This window comes from Myxocyprinus asiaticus, chromosome 2 (assembly GCF_019703515.2).
Source record: "Myxocyprinus asiaticus isolate MX2 ecotype Aquarium Trade chromosome 2, UBuf_Myxa_2, whole genome shotgun sequence".
Taxonomy (NCBI): Eukaryota; Metazoa; Chordata; class Actinopteri; order Cypriniformes; family Catostomidae; genus Myxocyprinus; species Myxocyprinus asiaticus.
Genome location: NC_059345.1, coordinates 44,489,941 through 44,513,142, shown reverse-complemented (window position 1 = coordinate 44,513,142; position 23,202 = coordinate 44,489,941). Strand labels below are relative to the sequence as shown.

The following is a 23,202-nucleotide window of genomic DNA, read 5'->3' as shown; positions in this document are numbered from 1 at the left end:
CATGCAAAATAGATTTGGGGTTTAAAATTCAATTAACCTGCCTTATTTTAGGGGTTTGGTGAAGGTGGGTCATTTTTGACCCTTTGGACAAGGGGAGTATACAGAATGTTAAGACTACACAAGGGATATATATATATATATATATATATATATATGGTAGTATTTTTACCAGCTGAGAACAAACAAAGAGCTAATAAAATGTGTAAAGGAGTCAAAACAGCACCAGGAATTCCTCCATTGCACACACAAACGAAGATATGCTGCAAGGACAGATGACGGCGGTTCCGACAACTGTACCGAACTGTAATGGGCAACATAGCTCCTATGATGAGAAGAACCAGGTATGCTTGAGGTCAGTATTAGGCAAATTACTTCCTGTTATTGGTCCGTTTAGACGTCTTTGGTCTATGCTGCATTCATATATCAATCAAACCGCACCAGAGTTCATTTGGAAGCGGACCGAGACCCACTATTCAGGTGGTCTCGGTCCGCTTGTTTGGTTCACATTTGTTCAAATGAACCTCACTAACAGAGCAATCACACCAGAGTTCATTTTAATCGAACCAAACCTGCCAAGTGTGAACACACCTTAATGACCTCTTCCCCTCTGAAATTATTTGTGTGTGTGTGTGTGTGTGTGTGTTTGTTTGTTTATTTCTCTGAACATCAATATATTCTACCCTTCTCTCTCACTGTAAATATTGTTCTGCAAGCCAATTCAGACACACTTATATATTAAACAAAATATAGATATAGTATATTTTGGAATTTGTAGTCTTAAAACTAGAGCTCTTGCATTAATCTATATTAATATTAACTATCACTCTGCTTTTCCCGTTGAGTTCAAAGTGGCGCTGGATGCTAGCGTTGACGTTCTGACGTGAATTATGAACACAGCTTCACGATTGCTGTAGGAAAGTGGATAGTTGTAATCTACCAGCAGATTAATATTGTGGAGGATGAGAGTTTAAGAGATTTAATGCCCATTGCAATAAATACTAAACCTATGGTGGCTAAAGCCATCTTTACACAGCAGAGGTTGCACAGAAACATAATAATATAATAATGTTATGAGATTAATATTTTAAATGTAAAATTATGAAATTAATAAAAATATGAATGAATACTCAACCTATGTTGACTAATTCTTTCAATAAGTCAACCTTCCAATTAGATTTTGGGAAACGTTGAATGTTACTTGAATAGGTGATATTTTAGTGTATTTCTATCTTTATACTGTTGAAGGCTTTGTATGGAAAATGTTAATAAAGCATTATATTTTTACATATTGTTTTTTTTTTTTTTTTTTTTTAATGTGTAAATAAATGCATTTTGACAGGAAAATATGTAAATAAGGTGTCAAATTTCAAAATCTGTGATTAATCGTGATTAACTAAAAAAATAAATATACAATTAAAAATTGTAATCGATAAACAGCCCTACTTAGAAGCATCTGAAGCTCCTTTATTGGATTGGTTACATTATCGATACTGAGTGCTGAATCCAGTGTTTGAGTCAAAAGCAGAACCAAAATCATCATCTAATTTATTTACTTAAAGTACTCCCTGTTATTTTAACTTGTGTTAAATTTTATTGTTTTATTATTTGTTGTTTACAACATCTTTGCATGTTCACTTGTAAAAATATTTTTTTTTAGAATTCAGTAAATATTTTTACTACAATTTAATATTATTATTATTATTATTATTATTATTATCATGATACTTTTTATTATTTAATTCTGCACTGGCATTTCTATAAAAATTTCCCCTTTTTTTGGAAACCATGGGTTATACCAAAAAAATATCTACATTTCAAGGGTCTGTTGTGATAGAAATAGCTAATTTAGGTAACTACTGAATGACAAAATTTCACTTATTTCAAATGTTTTGCATTTTCTACAAATATCCTGTGATAATTATCCCTTCTCTTTGAAAGTACCCCTCACCCCCATCAACTCCTGGCATGTTTAGAAATGAACCATTTCGAAGGGCTGGACTCATCGAAGGCCTGAATCCATAGAGGTTTTGCAACAGGTGTGAATGAAATTGATTTTTTCAGTTGAAGTGGCCTTAGTGAGTAAGATGTAACCAATTCTTGCTGTGAATATGCAGCTGTAGGACTGGTTTTAGGCACGTTCTTTGAAACCTTCTCTCCTGCTGTCTGGACATCAATGCTATACATAAAATGTGAATCACGAAGAAAGAGCTTACGAAATGATGACTCTCCACTCCACTGACTCTGCCCCTTATCCTACTGCAGTCATGTTCAACTGCTTGGGAAAAAATAGATAATAGTACTATAGGCAGTTTAACCAGTTCTATCAACGGTTCTTTTTCCATTGTTGAATCTGGTGTCCATTGGTCTACATGTATTTTTTGTTTCTCTTTTTATCTGTTTGTTGTTACAATTCTGTATTGTTGCTGTATTTTGATGCTTGTCTGGGCCATATACATGTGTGTCTAACGTGTCCTTCGATAAAACAAACCGTATAAATGCATTTAGTTGAGTGTCTGGAACAGAAGTATCGCACTCCTGATGTTTTCTGAATAAAACTGGTCCATAGTTTTAGACAATAGCGCATGAGAATAGCCGTTTCTGATGACATCTGTTCATGCATAGGCAAATTTGTTCGGATAAAGAAATCTACCAATAGCACTCTAGAGGGTTGTAATTTATGAGGAAATGTAACCAATGACATGACGAATTCGGCCATATGTGGGTGTTGATAGTTTGCATAAATTATCGCGTCATTTCATAAATGAGAACACTTCTCATTGGAACATTCAAACGCGCGCACTAGGTCGCCTTGACAACACTGGGCGTTCCGAAATGCACACAGTCAAACACTTACAAAAGGCTTGCAGAAAGCTCATTTTTGCTAGTATCACTTTCAATTTTGAAACACAGCTTGGTAAGACATAGGGCTTTAGCCTGTTATGATATGTTGTGTCTATCCCACAGCATTGTGTATTTATTTCATAATAAGTGTGAAATATGATTTATTTTTTCTTTTTTCTTTTGTGTTTGCACTTCTTGATCTCTGTGTTAGTAACAGATTGAGTAATTTTGAAGATTTCATAGTAAAGTCTCAAGTGTTAGCTTTCTAAAGATACTTGATTGTGTGTGTAGTCAGAGGGACTCATGAGCAATAAACCTTTTTATTTTGGGTATGTCATTTACCCCATTTTTCACCAAAGTGGGGGCGCAAGGTGACAGGAATGTCTACCAACAAATCTAATCACTTGATTGTAATGCATGACTTGTATTACAACATGATTTTCAGTAAAGCTGCTTTGAAAACAATGTGTTTTATGTTTAGTTAATTGACCTATTGACAATTAACTTTCTACCAAGCAGGGCATGCTTATGTTGAATGCTCTCAAATCTAGCACAGTTATACAGGAACTGCACTGGTTTCAGACTGATCTCACAGTGAAATCGGAAACAGTAGGTTCAGTTTTCATTAGCTAAAATTGGTCCGTGCTTACCCAAATTCGAAATACTGCCCCCAATGGACAAAGCGGTATGCAGTATGGGCATATGTGGGCAACAAAATCGAGTTGTAAAGCGAGTTGTTTTCAGCTGTACAGGTTGTAAAACAGTGAAGAGGAATGCATATTTTATAAACTGTACTCCTCAAACCTAAACCTGACCATCAAAGGAGTAATCTTGTCTCTGATTATGCAACCGCGATTACTTCCTGTTTTCAATGCGGGATGCAAACCCTGGACTCCCACAATGCTGGCACAACATTCTTCCGGTCCCGCCACAAGGGAAGGTATACATGCTTGAGCCAGTGTAAAAATGTCTGATAGGAGATGGCACTTGTCAGTGAGTCAGCATAATGTGGACGATCCTAGGGTACTGAATTTCTTGGAAACAACATGCTGACTTTCCTTGTGATCACGTTGCTGGTTTAGTCTGAAACCTCAGTCAGTGCATTTCAGGGCGCTTGACCAAAAACCCACACATACACAGGAAATTATGCCATTCATTTTGTTCAGTTTAAGAGTGCATTTGATGATTATGTGGAAGTTCAAAAGAATAATGGATTAGAGGAAGGTATTCTTATTTATTTTTTCAAATACTGTCAGCTTCTCAAAAGTTATCCCTTTCACAGGAGAGCATAGCAAAAATGGAATAAGGGTAGAAGTAGACAGAAGTGATGAAAGAGAGTGTTTTTTGCAGTTGGGTGACGAGGAGAGCCCATAAATAGCCCAGGCCAGCACTAATGGGCCCAGGAGGGTATTGTGTTGGCTTAGAGAGTGACACTGATGCCATATGACAGGCTAATCAGCGCTGAGGTGGACACTGACATTATCTGTCTCTCATGATAAGTGAAAGCATGGAGGTGAAGCTAACCTCACATCACTCAGACCTATCTCCCTTATCTTCAACGTGAGATGAATGATAGATAAATGCTATTATTCAATGCTCCAATATGGGATGTATGGAATAGTCTTTGCAGTTTTGGTAGACATAATTGACCTGATTTACTGCAGATTGGAACTTACTCAGAACAAAAGATATGAAATCCAGCTAAAAAAACCTTCAAAATCAGTTGGAGCTTATATTATATTGGCAGTAGCTTCTTTTCAGCTGTATAATAACTTACACTATCCGATGAGATATTTGACTATGAGTGGTATGGAATTTATCATTTGTGGGAGACTGTCTTACATGAGAAGCATCACGTACATGAAAGCTGAGATTTTGGTGAATTTTCATTGGCACTGCTTATTTATATCTGATATGATGCCTGTCAGCTTTCTCACAGACAGCCCTCTGTTCAAAATCTCATTCATGTATTAATTATGCAAGATACACTGTGTGGATATTTAATGTTGCGTCAGGGCTTTCTCTTTCACTCCTCACCCTAGGACCTCATTTCATCATGCTATATAATTGTGCTTCTATCTCTACTTTTCTGTGCTTTCCTTTCATTTCCAGCACCTTGCTAGCATGCTATTGAATCCGCTGCACTCTCTCTCTCTCTCTCTCTCTCTCTCTCTCTCTCTCTATCTATCTTTCTCTCGCTCTCTCTCTCTCTCTATGTATGGTATTATGTAGTGGCATAGTAGCAGTGTGCACTTCCCAAAGGCATTTTATGTTGCCCTCCCAAATTAAAAGTGCTGATTACATCCTGTGGACAATGTGTTTTTATTTGCTCTTTATAGTCCTTTTATTAGTCTATATTCCAATGAGCGGCAGTATTCAGAGTAAACACACAATCGCAGAGAAGCATGTGATCAAGCCCACTCATAGTGCAATTACATATGCGCTTCTCTAGTGAATGACACCCAGAGCTCAATTGCCTTTGTGCTGCTTGAGCTAATCAGCATGATGTGTGTGGAAAAGGTGTTTGTTTTCATTTGAGGAAAGGTCTTCATGCAGGGGTCGCCCCACAGAAGATTCATGGTGCCTGCCTGGGTTGGGGGGACATAAATGTGAGGGAAACACATTCATCACTGCGGCACAGATCTAAGCTTAGAGGTGCATCCAATCATGGCTCAGAATAAAATGCCAGGCATAAAAGTCTGCACTGCAAGGTCATTTGAAAAAGAAACAGATAAGATGGAGAGATCAAATGGTAAATCTCCACTGCATGCAGTCTTTGTGGTTCTCACAGGGGACTGGCCTATTAAAGCAGGTCTGTGCTCCACTGAACATCTCCTGCACGTATGAGGAGCGCTATCACCTCTCCCCTTCCCGTCCCAAATAGCCAAACTCCAACATTTACAAACAAGTTTTGATGGAAAGAAGATTGGATGCTTCCCAGTTTCCCTGTATTGTTGAAAAATCCAAATTTCAAAAAATGCATAATTCAGATTTCCCTACCTATGTGTCTGCTGTGAAAACCTTTTTTGAGAAAACCATCTTCGACATCAACTGTGTTTGGCTCTTAAGAAAGCTGCAGTCTCACATCAGGTCTGCTGCTAATTGGAAGTATCGGTGGCCAAGAGATACTCCTTTTAAATGTCTCTCTTGATCAGAGGCTTAAGAAACTCATTCATTTTCTTTCTATTTCTTTTCCCCTTTCTTTTATCCATCATTTATTTGAACAAATCCCTCTAGGTATAAGCATGTGCAGGTGTGTAGGTTAGTGAACAGTATATGAGGGTATGTGTGTTTCTTTTGATGGATTGCTTGTCAGAAGGCACCAGGAGCGGTTCCTATGGTCGACTGAAACATTTACTCACCAGTCACGTTCATCATGGTTTGTTTTTACCTTTCAGAAGCACTCAGCAAATGTGTTAACCCTTATCACCCAGGCCATTTTGTCTTAGGCCAAAGGCTTAGATTGTGTGATTCCCTTTTGTCTCAAGCCATCACTGTGCCCATATTATGTGCAATTGCCATGTCAGAGGTGGCACTGTTACCGTGAATGGAAATCAGTGCCTTTGCAAAACTCGTCCACTCCCACGTCCACCCAAACCCTTTGACTGTGATGCTTTTCACTGCTGTCTAACTGTTCTTGTGCACAGTGATAGTTAGATGTCAACTTTGATGGTCCCATCATGCTTACAGGAAGTCAGACACAGCGTTGCCTCATTACCTCACATTCACACCACACACACACATGTTGGTGCAGCTATCATTATGAGGACTCTCCATAGACATAATGATTTTTATACTGTACGATGTATAGATTCTATCCCCTAACCCTACTCCTAAATCTAACCCTTACATTTTCACAAAAAAAAAAAAAAAAAAATAAGCAATTTGAATTATGGGGACAGTAGAAATGTCCTCATAAACCACATTTATAGCAAAATACCCTTGTAATTACCAGTTTGTAACCTAAAAATAAATGTCCTTGTAAACCTCCCAAACCTGCCCCCCCCCCCCCCCCCGACACACACACACACACACACACTTCCACCTGCTCAGTGCTGCCTTTTATCACCTATCCTTTCCACTTTCCACTTTTTCTGGTGAGGGGGAGCATACTTGGCCAGCGTCCTCTGTGATGATCACAATCACTTCAATGTGTCATTTATTCTCCTGAGTGCTTCAATACTTATCTCACTATAGACAGAGCTGAAAATGGAGCTGGACCACAGCCAGTACTTCAGGCCAACCAGAGGGCCAGAAATATTCCTTTTGACCAAATTCATGACACAACTGCATTGTGTCACTTTTGTGATGAAAATTTGATGTTGTTAATTTTCAAAAATGGTTTTATTCGATCGTCTTTCTGTCATTTTCTTTCTTTCTTTTTTTTTTTTTTTTTTTTAAGTTAAAATCTAATAGAAGAGAACAGACCTCAAAGTCATGGAGCCTGGCAGATTTGCGGTCTTCTGTAGGTTTGGGATATTTATTCGACTTATAACAAACAGTGCTTGGAAGTTGAGAAAATGATCCACCTGCACATGTCCTAGTGACTTATTGTGCCTCTTAAGTGTAACTTATATCTTTCTGTGTCTTGTTTAATTTAATACTGACTGTCTAGGGAACAATTAAATATGTGAAGTGTAGCAATTTTTCAGGAAATTACTTGACAGCACCCTCCACAATTCCCGTACACATTTCCTAAGGACTAATTAAAATGAATCAATGGCATGCCACTTTAAAATGGTGGCATATGTCAAAGCCATCAGCGACAAGCAAAGGACACTCTTAATTGTTTTGTTCATGTGGTTCTTGTAAACAACTTGTCAAGGACTGCACTCAAGCATCCATGTAAAAAAAAAAAAAATAAAAAAATATCTTTCTTTTTTTCTCTCTCTCTGCCTCAAATGCCTTTCACAAACACATACTTTACAACCCTTGCCGCCCTGCTGCCACATTAACTCACCCCAGGCTGCCTGCATGTTGTGCTAAATGTTGGTTGTCTTGCTGTCTCATCAAAGGCCATTAATTGTGGCACCAACATGATGGTCACTTACACTGCATCAGTCTGAGGCCTCTTTTCCATCACTGGGTCGTGGGAGCAGATTGCAAAACATTGACAACAATATCAGTAGAGTCTCTCATGTTCTCCTCTCTGGTGATTTAAAGGGATAGTTCACCTAAAATGGAACATCCATCATTATTTACTTTGACTATAATTTACTCATTATTTATGTTATTCTGAGTGTTCAGTCTCAGTCACCATACACATTCATGGAAAAAGATGTAATGAAAGTGAATGGTTACTGAGGATAACATTCTGCCTACCATCTCATTTTATGTTCCACAGAAGAAAGTAAGTTATATGGGTTGAAACAAAGTGAGAGTAAGTAAATTAGGACAGAATAATTTTTTTTTTTTTTTTTTTTTTTTGGTAACTATCCCTTTAATACACTTTCAGCTGTGGCGTCTTACGTGTAGAAAGCTGAAGTCAATTCCCCTTTCCAAAAGCCAGCGTTTTGAGGCAGAGCATGAATGTGATTGAACAGCTGTTATGAGGACAGATCAGGTAGACTACTGGATGGGTCTACTATTATTTATACTGTAGTCTCCCTCACTGAGCCTCTGATCGACATTCATGTCCCTTGATAAACAACACAGAGGAAACACCCTTTTCAATTATACCTCCAGCTGTAAATCATGGCAGAATGAGTGGTGCTATGAAAATTACACCCTTCCAAATGATAGGCAGGGAAGAACACACCTTGATATCCTTCTCCTGCTGATAATTTTTAGTATTTGCCGTAAATGTCTACCCGTATCAACAAAGAGACAAGCTTTGCTGGTATGAGTGCAAATTGGCCACAATCCAGTAGGTTTCAATGTACTCTAGTGGACATGACTTGCCTCGTGTACACAGTTCTAAGCCTAGCTTATTATCCCTGCCATTTGGTTTAGGCCGCAATTTGGGGAGAATGATGGCTCTTTGATGAGAGCCTTTACAAGGTTGGTAATACATCTCTGACAAATGCATTTCAGTCTTGAGGGTCAGCTTGGCTGCCATCATTCCAGCAGGTTGTATGGGTCTGTTATTTTAACACTCACATTCTATTGCAGGTCAGACTGACTTTTTGGCTCTTTGTTTACCTTTCTTTTTTTTTTAAGAATGAAAAATAATTAAATAGGTTCAAGACTAAAATGAAAGTGGTGGCACCAGCACCAGTGTGGGGAGGAAGGGTAGAGGCCTATAAAAAAAGAAAAAAAATGACAGGACAGAAACTAATTATAATAATCAAATTACACCTTAATGTCATAATACATTTGCAAGTTCAATTTACATGTGAAATGAACATTTTACAAAAAATAATTGATTTTGAATTACAAATGCAGAATGTACTTATATTAACAATAACACCTGTAAAAGTTATCGCCTCATATATATGTATATATATATATATATATATATATATATATATATATATGGCTAAGTTAAAAAATTCAGACAGTGGGAGTTAGTTGGCTCTCCTTAACCAGGGCAGTATCACAGTATGTGTCCATTGGCAATTCATAACAATGAGAATCCACCTCGTGGGCAAGACACTTCGCTCACCAAGCACAAGTGGACACATACAGTTATGACCAAAACGTCACCGCACTTTTTGCTTTCGTTCTCACCTCAGTTCGAAAGATTCCATCACAGCCTCGCCAATCTTTGGATTTATTGTGCATGTTTTGTTATATTGTACAATCATATTAATATTTTAGATCCCCTAACCCAACCCCATTCCTAAACCTAACCACTAATATAACAATAATTTAACCAGCCAACAATATAAAATCCATAACAAGTAGATACAAGTACAGTCACAGTAACTTACCAAATTACTTGTGCTGCAATTTAAAGTCTTCTGAAACCATTTAACAGGTGAAAATGTTCCTCTCTGTCAAAATACATCCAAACATTAGATTGCCACAATCGAACACGTGACAAGATCAGCCACATGATATGCAAGAGCCAATGGCATTTGTGTGATGAGTTGAACATACAGCATCAATGACTTTTCAGTAGTGCAGGCAAAAAAATTGACAGTGACTATGACAGTGTGTATCCTTAACATATATTGTTCTCCTTTAATTTTTGTTTTAATTTCTGAAGGCAAAGAAAGCCAGACTTTTTCAACCAATCAAAGATCATTAGAACAGGACACATACTGTATATTACACAGGAGGATTCATTGAAGTCCAGGTTTTAGAGGCCTTGATTATACATTGTACTTGCACTAATACATATTTACCATAGTTATTGATCATAGTAATGACAGGTCAAACCATGCATGGCTTTTTGCATGTAAATGTAACTATGTTTTCTATGAAACAACCTATGGTATTTGTTGGTATTGTTGGTACATCATGCCCACCAAAATACTTAAGTTACTGCAGTTACCTACCTGAGCTCTTGCCAACTTTATCAGATTCAGTTACTGCTCCATTGACTGAATGTGTCTATGTCACTCTCAGAATTAGACCTTTTCCTTTTTTGTTCGCTGGTCTTTCCAATGGTATTCACTATACCTTCTAATAGAAATGATTGACTTAGATTCCAGTGCTCTTCAGATTCCTTCAGTACCTTATTTTGTTGGAGTACTTCTTACTATTGCCAAAACGTCACCACTGATGGTGCTTCCATGTTGCATGGTATGGCCAGATATCATCAATACAAAAAAACACTCAAATTTTCATTATTCTTGGCCTTAGCTTAAAATGTATTTGAGAACCAAGTTTTGCTTTAATGCAAATATGTGTTTATGCCCATGGCAGAATATACTGTAACAAATTAATGCCTTTTTGATCTGATATCAAATAATGCAAAGCTATAGTATTGCTCACAATAGTGATTCACCATGCCCAAAGTTTCATTAAAATAACTGAGACTTTATTCTTTCAGTTTGTATTCTTTCTTTTGTGTGTTGGTTTCCTTTAAAACTGACTGATGACATACAGTAATTATTTCAGTTTAAGGATTTGATAATTACTGTTGTTTTTCAACATGCTGAAAATTTTTTTCTTGTTTTTCTTTGTTAGGATTGCAGTATATGTACAGTATGACCCTGAAAGTTAGTCAGACCCCAGTTCATTCCTAACAGGGATTAGAATAATTTGTATATGCTGGTTTTGTCATACATACATAAAAATAATTTATTCAACACTAACTTTTATTTGTAATGCACATCTCGTTTAAAATTCAGAATATTCAGTCAAAGCTGTTGGGCCTCATATATTCAGATAGAAGACAAAGGCAGGTCTAACACAGTCGTAAAACCTAACTCAGGCCCACATACCAAGTCATAAATCTTACTGATAAAAACCGCGCCAAAATCAAACAAAGGGAGTCCAAAACAGACTACAAATCCCATGAAGCCTTGCTCACTAAAGGATAGAACTCTCAATTCCTATTGGATGAGGTACACGACAGATTGCATCTCAACCATGACATCATCAGGAGTAGAAATACCTCTGAAATGCTTCCGGGATTTGCTTCCAGCAACTTTGCTCGCCGTGCGTAGACGCAGCTCATCACTGCTCTCAGGTATAGCCTTGTGGCACAAGGAAGTAACGTACGACTTGAAACTGTGGCCATACAATCTCCATCTCGCCGGACGAGTTGAGATTACTCTGTGTTCCACCAAACACTCTAACGGATCCGAAGGAGACCGCCGAGCATTCCGCATCTTCATCCGTTTGCCTGCAGAAGTGAAGAGATAAATGATTTCTCTTACATCTTCAATCAAGTCGACTTCGCTGATTTCTCCGCCAGCCCGCCGAGAATCAACAGCTGTACCGCCTGACGACAGAGTGAGGAAACGGCCTCCCGTCATCACTCGAGCCTCGAGGAACCGAGTCGTAGTTAAAGGACGGATGAACACACATTCTACGTCCTCATACGATTCAAGTAAGAGGTTTACATCTGGGCAGAGATAGAATATTATAATGTGTTATTCTTGTGTATTGTGTAAGGTTATTGCTTGTACAGTTTACGGACCACCGAGTCCGCTCATTGCGGCTAATACTCAGGGTATTAATTATCATGAATGAGATTTGCTGTATTGTAGTCCATCCACATTGGACTGTTGTGCATTTCCGCCATTGCGGGTGAGACCGGCAAACTGAGTTTATCCATTAAAGAATCAAAGACCGCGGGACAGTTTACGAGCCGTCCACCGCGTCTCTGAGTGATAAAGGCTATCGTACAAGCGGATACACGCGGTAACTGGTAGACGCCATTGCCTACATCCGCGACCATATTCTCTGGCCGGAAGTCTTGCGTGACATAATCTCCACGAGAGTCACGTCCGCCATTTTGTGCGCATCCCTCCTTACACACACACACACACACACACACACACACACACACACACACCCTCATGTGTTTGTAACGTCTGTGTAAGATCAGTGATGGCTAATTACACTTTGTTTGAAAAAAACTTTGTTTGAAAAAAAACCTTTTTAGCCTTTTGACATTTGCATATAAATTACTGACCTGGTCTCCACGTTTACATTTATATGGGTGCTAAATTGCAGATGGTCTTTATCACTATCAAAAGGAAGCTAAAACAGGCCTCCTGAAGTGTCTCCATCAAGCTTCAAACACATTCCACAGAGAGGAGGGTGACTCCCCCCGTGCCAGGCACCAGAGCAGTTGTCTGTCTCCAGTAATTCCAATACACGTCACACACACACCTAAAGACATTTTCTCTATTTTAGGCCATAATAAGCAGTTATAAATGTATCTGCTATATGCATGTGTTGTATGTATATTCCCCTATCATATTAACTTAGTTAAAACCCTTTACTTGTATTAGTTAGACGTTAAATGCCTATATTCAAGTGTATGAGTGTTTCTCTGCTTTAATATCGTCTGGAGGTTACCTTCTTGGTATCAAAATGATCTTCCCTTTATTTCTCACACAATAATGTACACCATGTGATCGTGAAATGCATCGAACAATTCTTACTATGTTTTGAATTAAAAGCTGCACTAGCGGTCCAGATCAGCAATAAAATGCGAATGGGCCATAAACGGAGACAAAGGATGTTTCTCCCGCTCAAAATGCATGCCTCTGATTGGCCACTCCACCCACAAAATGGGTGCGGCAATGAACTATCAAAACTCCAGAGCGCAAAGAAATCATCGCTCAAAACTTCTTCTTCTTGAGACCAACCCACTCCAAAACTCTCTCTTGAGTTTAACCTTCTGGCAGTGTTTACCTTCAAGTAACTTTGTGGATTTCCTGTGGACTTCTTCAACTCACTCCTAAAGAAATCATCGAGAACCTCGTCTACCGCATCAAGACTCTTATTCAGCAACAAACCAATGCAAGTAACCATTTACAACTGATTAGATGCGCGTTTAAGTTTGAACCCCTTTTAAGGTGAATTGTGCCTCTGATGATTCTCATTTAGGTTGTGGTTAACTGAGAGTTTTAAAACCCTTGAAATACTGCCATTCTTTGCTCTCTCTCTCTCTCTCTCTCTCTCTCCCTCTCTTTTCCTTACATTCCTTCATTCTATATATGTATGTTTTGCTTAGTTTGTTTGTATGTTAGTTATAGTTTCATTTATTAAATCCCTTATATTCACGATTGATTGTCTCTGTGTTCCGCTCACAATTCAAAGTCACTGAATGTTGCTCCTTGCTACATGCTAAACTACTGCTAGCACTGTATAAGTAGGAAGGCTATTGTTCCTTGGCCAGGAAAGTAATTTTCCTAGAATTGATAAATAATTATATTGTCTGCTCGCTGGACGGACAGATCAAGTAATTGTAATATCGATTCTGCTACAGTTAATTCTAAGATCTAATCTAAATATTTATTATTAATTATAACCAGTTATAATTAATTATAAATAATTCCCTTTTAAGCTAATTTGCTACATGTTATAGGATTACTTTTGTTTCCATATCTAATCATATCACTGTTTAGTTTGTAGTTGTAAGTCGGAAGTTTATTGACGGCATTATATTAATTATTAATTGATATTACTGCATAAATAAATTTTGTTATATTTCAAAGAGAAGTGTTTTTTTGTTTTTTTTGTTTTTTTGCATACACCTGTGTCACATGCTGACGGGATGTCAGTGCTCAGATTCAAGCCTTCATTGTTTCAGTTTTTTTTTTCCGAAAATCGATATTCTTCGGATGTCAATTTTCCTAAGAAAACAATCTAATATTGAGACTGTTTTACTATCTGGTTATTAGTCCCTGATTCCAGGGTGGTGCCCCGTCAATATTAATCCTTATTAATATTCTATTGATTTTTGATAATTGATAATTATCTTTGATGATTGTTGAATTTGAATGGTCAATAAGCTAGTGTTAATCTTAATTAATGTTTCATCGATGTTAATGATTGGTGATTATCTTTGATAATTGTTGAAAAAGCTAACATTGATTCTCATCAATGTTCTATTGATTTTAATAATTAATAATTATCTTTGATAATTATTAATTATTGCTAATAACCAAACCCGCTCCTAAACGTAGCGCACTACATTTACTGGAGCCCCATATGAGGTTTTAATGAGTTAGATTCAATTAATTAATTTAAATATTAATTAATAACTAAAGAAATAATTATTAATTATTTCTGATAGTAACACTGATCTAAACAACCAGTAAAGCCCTACAAAGCTGAGACCCTAATAGTGAGGTATTTATGTGTGCTCTGAGCTATATCAATTAGACACTACAACATTTAGAATCCTTCACTCACTAGAATGAAATGGCCTGACAAGTATAATATCATTTTACTATCTCTAAATGATTTACACCATTCGGGAACTGTGATCATGCTAAAACTACTGTGGATATGCCGTCAGATAATGATGCAACCACAGGCAGAACCATGGAGAAGCACAGCGTGGCCCAGGGCTATAGGAGCATATGCACTGAGATGTAAACAGCTTGGAAGTGGCCTGGCCTGGGGACATGTGGTGGCCTGCTCAGGGTGATGCTTTCCCCATATTTCTCAGTGCCTTCATGAATATACATGTAACTCTGTTTACACAGGGGAGGGAAGCATGTCTCTGAGCTCACAGTGTATGGAGAACTATCAAACAAAGGAAGCTGGAATTTCAGGAGGACCTGTCCTTCCAAATCCCTGTCATTATACTGCTGATAATACTGCACTTCAGTGCGTATCCACCACCCACCCAAACCTCAATTCATAAGGAGGTTTGGTATTGATTTTCTTTCACTGCATCCATGTATGCAGTAAGTACAAAGTACAGTTTCCCTTTATTTTTTCATTAGGTCCAATGCCCCTGTGTAGAGTTTCAAGCATGGAGTTGACATTTCTCCAGACACAAATAAGATTTTTATGGCGTTTTTTTTTTTTTTTTTTAGATCCCCCAAACAACTCCTATGGCTGGAAAGGCAATGAAGCACCCTTGATTTCCCAAATGTTATGGAAGAAATGTCACAATATTTAGATTAATGGATGGCATAACTTTATAAAGCAAGCTAAGTAGCATGCCCCAACAACTCGGTCAATATATATATATATATATATTTTGTTTGTTTTGTTTTTTTTGTTTTTGTTTTTGTCAATGACCCTTAAAAGTTTTCTGTTTCTTTCATAAAATGTAAAACCCTCATCTTCACTCTTTTCTTTTATGGCACTGCCATCATGACAGTCGTTGGATGCAGCTGAAACAATATTTATAATGGAAAAGCTCACCAAAAAATATATATATTTGCTCACCCTCATGTTGTTCCCTACCTGACTTTCGTTCTTCATTGGAACCTTAAAAGGGATTGACAGCGCAGTCATCATTCACTTTCATTGCATCTTTATTTATTTACTTATTTTACATACAGTGAAAGTGAATAGTGACTGAGGCTTTCATTCTGCCTAACATCTCACTTTGTGTTCCAGAGTAAAAAAGATCGTTATACAGGTTTGGAACAACATGAGGGTGAGTGAATGATGACCGATTTTCCATTTTTTGGGTGATCTCTTAAATCAAGTTTCCACAATTGCCCAGCACCCGAGGGTGTAGCCAACCAGTACCCGTAAGTCTCTGACTTCGCTGTGCAATATGTTGCAAGGACAAGCTAATCTGTACTGATTTGGAGCTCTGTCAATGGAAGGCTCTAATCCCTCATTCTTTTTATCAGAGGAGAGGCAAATTTCACTTCCGCACAAGTGGGGGAAAGGAGCTATTTCATGGCTCACTGACTCCACTGTTTTTAGAATGGTTGTCTTTCTTTTTAATACACTGCATAGATGCATTATGTGGGGAAAAATATGCTGTATCCGTAGATTTTTTGCCGCTAGAGGTGGGGAGGTAAAGGCACCTTTGCCAATTAGCACATTGGGTCTTAGTTGTCCTGTGTTAACACCACGTCATTAAACATGCGAATTCAGCATTCATTCTTTTATTATATTTATAAAGATATTACAAAATGTAATTACTGTACATTGTTTTCAACTGGCCTCCCACTCAAAACAGATTGTCCTCATATATGTACTCATATACTCATACAGTGGTGTAGTCAGTGCCATACTCACGTACTTACTTTTTTCCCAGGGCTGTTTGTGTATAACGACTTCCGAGGATCAATATTTGTGTAAACCCTGGGTATACCCACTTGATTTGCTGCTTCAGTAGTCCATAATCTACTGTCGTGTTAGTTTCCCTTTAACTGTACTGGATGCTGTTTTGTGAAACTGGAGATTCTATGTTGTAATTGGTGCATTATCACTTGAATTATGCCATTCCCCATCCCTGACAACCGTTGTCACCGCCATCATCAACTGAGGGAATTCATGACAATGAGTGGAGAGAGAGTCACCCTCATGCTGAAGCAGTATCTGGTAAAATTAACTAAAAAAATATGCCAAACAAAAATAAGAAATCGTCCCGTAATTAAGGGAAAAAATTGCATTCTGTATGAAATCCATACACAATGCTTTTTGTCCCATATTTTAGTGTCACACACTCAGACTGCTGAGAATGTTTCACAAATCGAGATAAATGGACCTGAAACACACACACCTTTTGTGTGAGTTGTGTGAGATATCGGGTGTTTACACGAATGCTACACTTGACAGAAACGGCTGGGGGAAAGATCGGTGACAATCAGCACATGTTTTCTGTCAGAAGCAAGACATTTTGTCAAAAATATATAGCATTCGAGTGCATGTTAATTGTTTCCCACCATTGGGAATTTAAAACACCAGTAAACCTATTCATGACATGCCATTACATTTTATTGCATATGTCACAGCTCGTTCTGGATTAATTCAAAATAAAAGTACAGTAGTACAGGTTTAGATAAAACATTTAACTTGATTTTCTTACATTTACCTTAAGATAAACATTCTGGTTACTTTTGTAACCTCTGTTCCCTGATGGAGGGAAAAAAGGCCAATGAGAATTGGCGAGTGGAAATTGCATGCCACTCCCCCGGACATATGGGTATAAAAGGAGCTGGTATACAACCACTCATTCAGGTTTTGTGCTGAGGAGCCGAGACCAGGTCCTGGCCATTTCAGCGGGTAGTTCAGTGTTGTGGCAAGAGGGACACAATGTCTCGTTCCCTCCATCAGAGAACGGAGGTTATGAAAGTAACCAGGACATTCCCTATCTGTCACTCACTCGACGTTGTGTCGATGTAGTGACACTAGGGTCCCTATACAAAACGCCACAACTATCTGAACTGTGTTACGTGAACTGGTGGTGTGTGATGGGCAGACCGCTGTGTGCCTCGTAGCCAGCACACCAAGCCGTCACATAACTTCCCCCAACGTTATTATGATCATCGAACAGTCCATCAGGAACAAGTCTCTGCGCATCTCTGGGGGTCTTCAGGTCGGGAAGAACACCACTTAGTGAAAATACACCACTTCAAGGCATACAGGCGCCTTGTAGAGGGAGCTCTAGCCTGAGTGATCGTGTCTACCAACATGCATGGTAGGCCACTCAGGTCTTCCGCGTCCCGTCCAGGGGCCAGACATGGAGATTCCAGAGGTCTGGTCGTGGGTGCCAGATGGTGCCCCCTCCCTGAGAAAGAAGGTCCTTCCTCAATTTGTCGGGGGGGGGGTGGGCGTCGCGAGGAGCGTGAGATCCGAGAACCACGTCTGGGTGAGCCAGTAGGTTGCTACTAGGATGACCTGCTCCTCATCCTCCCTGACCTTGCACAGGATCTTGCACAGGATCTGTGCAAGTAGACTCACTGGGGGAAGCGAATATTTGCGTAGTCCAGGGGGCCAGCTGTGTGCCAGCGCATCTATACTGAGGGGTGCCTCGGTCAGGCCGTACCAAAGCGGGCAGTGGGAGGATTCCCGGGAAGCAAACAGGTCTACCTGTGCTCGCACCAAATCAACTCCAAATCAGCTGGACCACCTGAGGGTGGAGTCTCCACTCTCCCCCGAGGGTAACCTGACGTGACAGTGCATCAGCTACGGTGTTGAGGTCGCCCGGGATGTGAGTGGCTCGTAGCGACTTGAGGCGCTGCTGACTACAAAGGAGGAGACGGCGGGCGAGTTGTGACATGCAACGGTAGTGTAGACCACCTTGACGATTGATGTACACTACCGTCACTGTGTTGTCTGTCCGGACCAACACGTGCTTGCCCTGGATCAACAGCCGGAACCTCCGCACGGCGGCAGTACTGCCAACAACTCGAGGCAGTCATCCGGCACCCCAGCCCGTCTTGGAGGCATCTGTTTTAACCACGACGTGCCTGGAGACCTGCTCTAGGGTAACCCCTGCCCATAGAAATGCAAGGTCAGTCCAAGGGCAGAAGAGGCGGCGACAGATCAGCATTATGGTCACACAATGTGTCCCGCAGTGCCATGCCCATCTCGGGACTCAAGTCTGAAGCCAGTGCTGAAGCAGTCTCATATGCATCATCCCGAGCTGTGTGGCCGCCGCTGAGGATGCCATATGCCCCAGGAGTCTCTGAAAACATTTCAGTGGAACCGCTGTCCTCCGTCTGAACGCCTTCAGACAGTTCAGCACCGACTGCGAATCTTGTTTGTGAGGCGCGCTGTCATCGAGACTGAGTCCAACTCCAGACCGAGAAAAGAGATGCTCTGAACCGGGGAGAGCTTGCTCTTTTCCTAGTTGACCAGAAGCCCCAGTCGGCTGAGGCGCTGGAGCACGAGGTCCCTGTGTACGCACAGCAACTCTAAATTGTGAGCTAGGATTAGCCAGCCATCGAGATAGTTAGGATGCGGATGCCCACTTCCTTTAGACGGGACAAGGACAGGCCGAAGGGGAGGACCTTGTATTGGTATTCCTGGCCTTCGAAGGCAAACCGCAGGAAGGGTCTGTGTCAAGGTAAGACCAAGATGTGGCAGTATGCATCCTTCAGGTCAACCGCCACGAACCAATCTTAATTCCGGACGCTCGTTAGAGTGCGTTTTTGCGTTAGCATCTTGGACAGGAGTCTGTGCAAAGCCTGGTTCAGTACTCGCAGGTCTAGGATTGGTTCTTCGGCACGATGAAGTAAGGGCTGTGGAACCCTTTCTTCATCTCGGCTGGAGGGACAGGCTCTATCACGCCCTTGTGCAGAAGGGTAGCGATTTCCACACGCAAGGTAGCGGCGTTCTTGCCCTTCACCGAGGTGAAGCGGAAGCCGCTGAACCTGGGCAGGCACCTGGCGAACTAAATCAAGTAGCCGAGTCGGATGGTCTGGGTCAGCCAGCACGACGGGTTGGAAAGCGCGAGCCATGCGGCCAAACTCCGTGCGAGAGGGACCAAGGGAATGATCACGTCAGACGTACCGGCGGGTGGGGCCTCGCGGCGAGGCAGATTTCGAGGTGCCACGTCGAGGGGACTCGAGCCCCGTGGCTGTACTGAGTCCAGGGACATCAAAGCACTTACCTGGCTCCTGCCACTCACCATAAGATTGGCCAAGGAGTGGGGAGGAGGAATCTTCTCCCCGTAGTCCACTGGAACCAATCCCATGTGGGGGCATGTTTGTGCCACAGCTGGGCGCACAGGGGTGGGGGGTCCGCTGCTGGAGTGCCATACCTGCCAAAATGGGACGGTGGACGGTGGTCGTGACGACAGCCATGCGCACCGGATATGTGACCCAGGAGACGAGGAAACCATTCTTTTGTCAGGCTTTTGGGTGCCGCAGCCTCCTGGGCTTGCGGTGACAAAAGATTCTCCTCTCGGCCCTCCACCGGGGGATGGAGTGGTCTGTCGGCCAGCCCCAGAGAAGCAGGTCTCCTCGCCCCTGGGTCGCCCGTCTCGGGGGCGCTTCGAAGCCTTCCTCGGGTTCTTAACGACCGGCCGCAAGACGGGTTGCGTCTGCTTCCTGCGGAGAACCCTCCGTGACCTTCATCTCCCGGAGAGCGAGGTTGGTCGCTGAGCGCAGTTCCTGCATCAATCCCGGGTCAGAACTACTCTCGTGCAGTTCTTTTAGTGCCTTGGCTTGGTGTACTTGCAGGAGAGCCATAACATGCAGGGCAGAGGCGGCTTGTCCAGCGGCACTGCAGGCCACAGTCATCAGGGATGATGCAAACCTACAGGCCCTGGACGGGAGCTTCGGGCGCCCGCGCCAGGTGGTGGTGATCTGCGGACACAAGTGCACCGCGAGTGCCTTATCCACCTAGGGGATTACCGAATACCCCCTGGCTGCTCCACCATCGAGGGTAGTGAGAGCGGGGGAGCTGAAAGACCGGGACCGGGCAGTAAAAGGTGCCTCCCACGACCTTGTCAGCTCCTCATGCACTTCCAGGAAGAAAGAACGGGGGTGGGGCGTGGCCGTGGGTGGCGCCCCGAGCCCAGGAACCATTCATCGAGCCGCGAGGGTTCAGGGGAGAGTGGAGAGTTCCACTCTAGCCCGATGCTCGCGGCCGCCTGGGAAAGCATGTCCGTCATTTCCGCGTCGGCGTGAGACTGGGCGACCGTTCCCGAAGGAGGAATCCCAGCCGAAGCCTCTGCATCAGACTGGATGAGCCCACTCTCCTATGCTGCGCTCGATAACTCATCGTCTTCCCGAGCTCCGAACTAGAAGTTGAACTCGCGCTGAGACGTGCCGGCAGTCTTGTGCGAGAGCCCGATCGGGGCAAGCAAGCGTGCTGGGTAATGGGAGGTCTGTGGGGGGATACCTGGTGGAGTTGGTCCCATTGATGTCCCCAAATCGCCCCAGTGCTAACCGACGCGGCCTCAAACCCGTAGGTAGAAGGACCGGTGCGGGGAACCGCTGGGGTGGCTTGCTTTCTTACGAAAGCAAGCCACAACCGCAACGTTGCCATGGTCATGTTCTCGCAATGAGGACATGACTCATCCAGACACAGGGCAGTGCCTAGACACATAAGACAGCAATCGTGGCCGTCAGAAGCGGAGAGATAACGATCGCAACCAGGAATAACACACAAACGGAAAGCCATCTTTAAAAAGACGTTCCGTGTGTATGCCGCTCTTTTTGTGAATGAAAATATACTCTTTTAGAATATACTCTCTTATTTTCGCTCTGCCGAAGCGCCCAGGGGCCTTCTCTGCACTCCACAGGTGCAGAGGGGGAGAAGCCGCTGAAATGTGCCGTAAATCCAGCAGTTTTGAGGTGCGTCTTTGGAGGGAATTGAATTCAGTGCACTGAATACAACCGCTCGGCTCTGAAGAGAAAATCTGAATGAGTGGTTGCATACCAGCTCCTTTTATACCCGTATGTCCGGGGAAGTGGCATGCAAATTCCACTCGCCAATTCTCATTGGCCTTTTTTCAAAAAAGGTGTTTGGGGCTCCCAAGAGTGGCCCCTAACGTCGAGTGAGTGACAGATAGGGAACACTATTTACTGCCAAAACAACAACACTAATCCAAGGAGAAATACACTATTTTAATGTTAAGCCTTTTCTCTTCTTTTGTCTCTTCTTCCTGGTCATTTTATTAAAGTGTTTTTTATTTTAAGTTTAGTAGGGGATTTGTTTTTGTTGTTTTTTTTGTTTTTGTGCTGTTTTCCAATATAAAGCAGCGTCTCACATAGGAACGCCTGTAAATATGGGTCATTCCTACAATTCTGTGACATTTAAGTCCACATTACAAGTGTGTGTGGTATTTATATTGTTTAATTTCACCCGATAACAATTTTGATAGGCTTGTTAAAAAGAATAAAGACGTTTTATAATGTTACACACTTCTGTTGGCTTAAAAGTTAAATTTTAAATAACTGAAATCTTTTGCATGGTGTCATTTCCTCATGTCCCCAAAACTGCACGTCAAACTGCACGTCAAAAATTAAAAAAAATTTCCCATACAATTAAGAGCTTAGTATTACATTCTCTCATGAACATGTATTCATTTTTGGTAAATGTGTAATTTTAATGCTGAGAGTGGAGGTTTTTGTGTGTCCCTTGATTTATTGTCCACCCTGTTATGTCATGATACCATGACCTTTCATTGAAGATTTATGTTATGAAGTGACATCACACACATTGGAGGTGGACATGAGCCATTCTGCAAAATTACTTTGAGTTATTTAAAGTTGATTTTTATTTTTTATTGTGTGGTGTTAGTCATATGTGGACAAGCATAACATGTCCACCCTGTTATGGGAAGATATATGAGAAATTAATATATTTTAAAATTTCAATATACAGTATTTATGTTAACAGAAATAAAATCATAAATATTACTTTATAAATATGTTTCCTAGATATCAATCACAGACCATGTAGTGGCTCATTTATCCACTGAATGTGCACCCTGTTATTGTCCACACTGACGCTGCCCATTTAATACAAACAGACGAACAGGGACTGGGCAATAGTAAACCACATTTGTTGGTAGGACTACACCACTGTACTCATATATGTACTTGTACTCATATACTTTATATCCCCTCCTCTCACATACACATACACTCTTTTCCACTACTACAGTAGTAAAACAGATTAAAGACTGTGTGTGCCTGTTCGGATGGTGTGTTTTATGTTTCTCCTTTAAGATTTTCAACTGCTGTCCAGTACATGGCAGTAAAATGAATAGAAAACAGCTTTATCAAGCAGCTCTCCACACTCCGCAAGTCACTAGTTATGTCTTTATTAATCTTTGTGCCTCTAAGGCAGCTTTGAGAGGAAACACTGAGTAAATAAAGAAACATATCCCAGTCCTAGACAAAGATAAAGTGATTGCTTTTATCCAAACATGAATCAGCTGTCTAACTCAAAGGCAGCCATATAGAGTACCTCCCCAGGGCAATGTAGAGAAAGCAATCTTGTTTGGATTTGAGATAAGGAAATTATTTTGCACATGCATGGTGAAAACACAAACAAACACCAGTATACAGTGATAATGAATTGTTACAAGGTCAGATCTAGAAAATTATTTATAGTGTGGCAAAGGAGTGG

The 23,202-nt window shown here is 41.1% G+C and overlaps 1 protein-coding gene across 3 annotated transcripts in view; it reads left to right on the top strand.

Moving 5' to 3' along the window:
- cdh8 (cadherin 8) overlaps positions 1 to 23,202 on the top strand; it is a 128,866-nt gene that overhangs the window by 61,081 nt on the left and 44,583 nt on the right. Inside the window, exon 1 of one of the 3 annotated variants that reach the window (XM_051716595.1) lies at positions 13,197 to 13,209. The exons of the other annotated variants lie outside the window; for them this stretch is intronic. The gene's annotated coding sequence lies outside the window, so the exon portion shown is untranslated. Of the gene's footprint in view, positions 1 to 13,196; positions 13,210 to 23,202 lie in introns of those variants that run through there. 3 annotated transcript variants of the gene reach the window in all.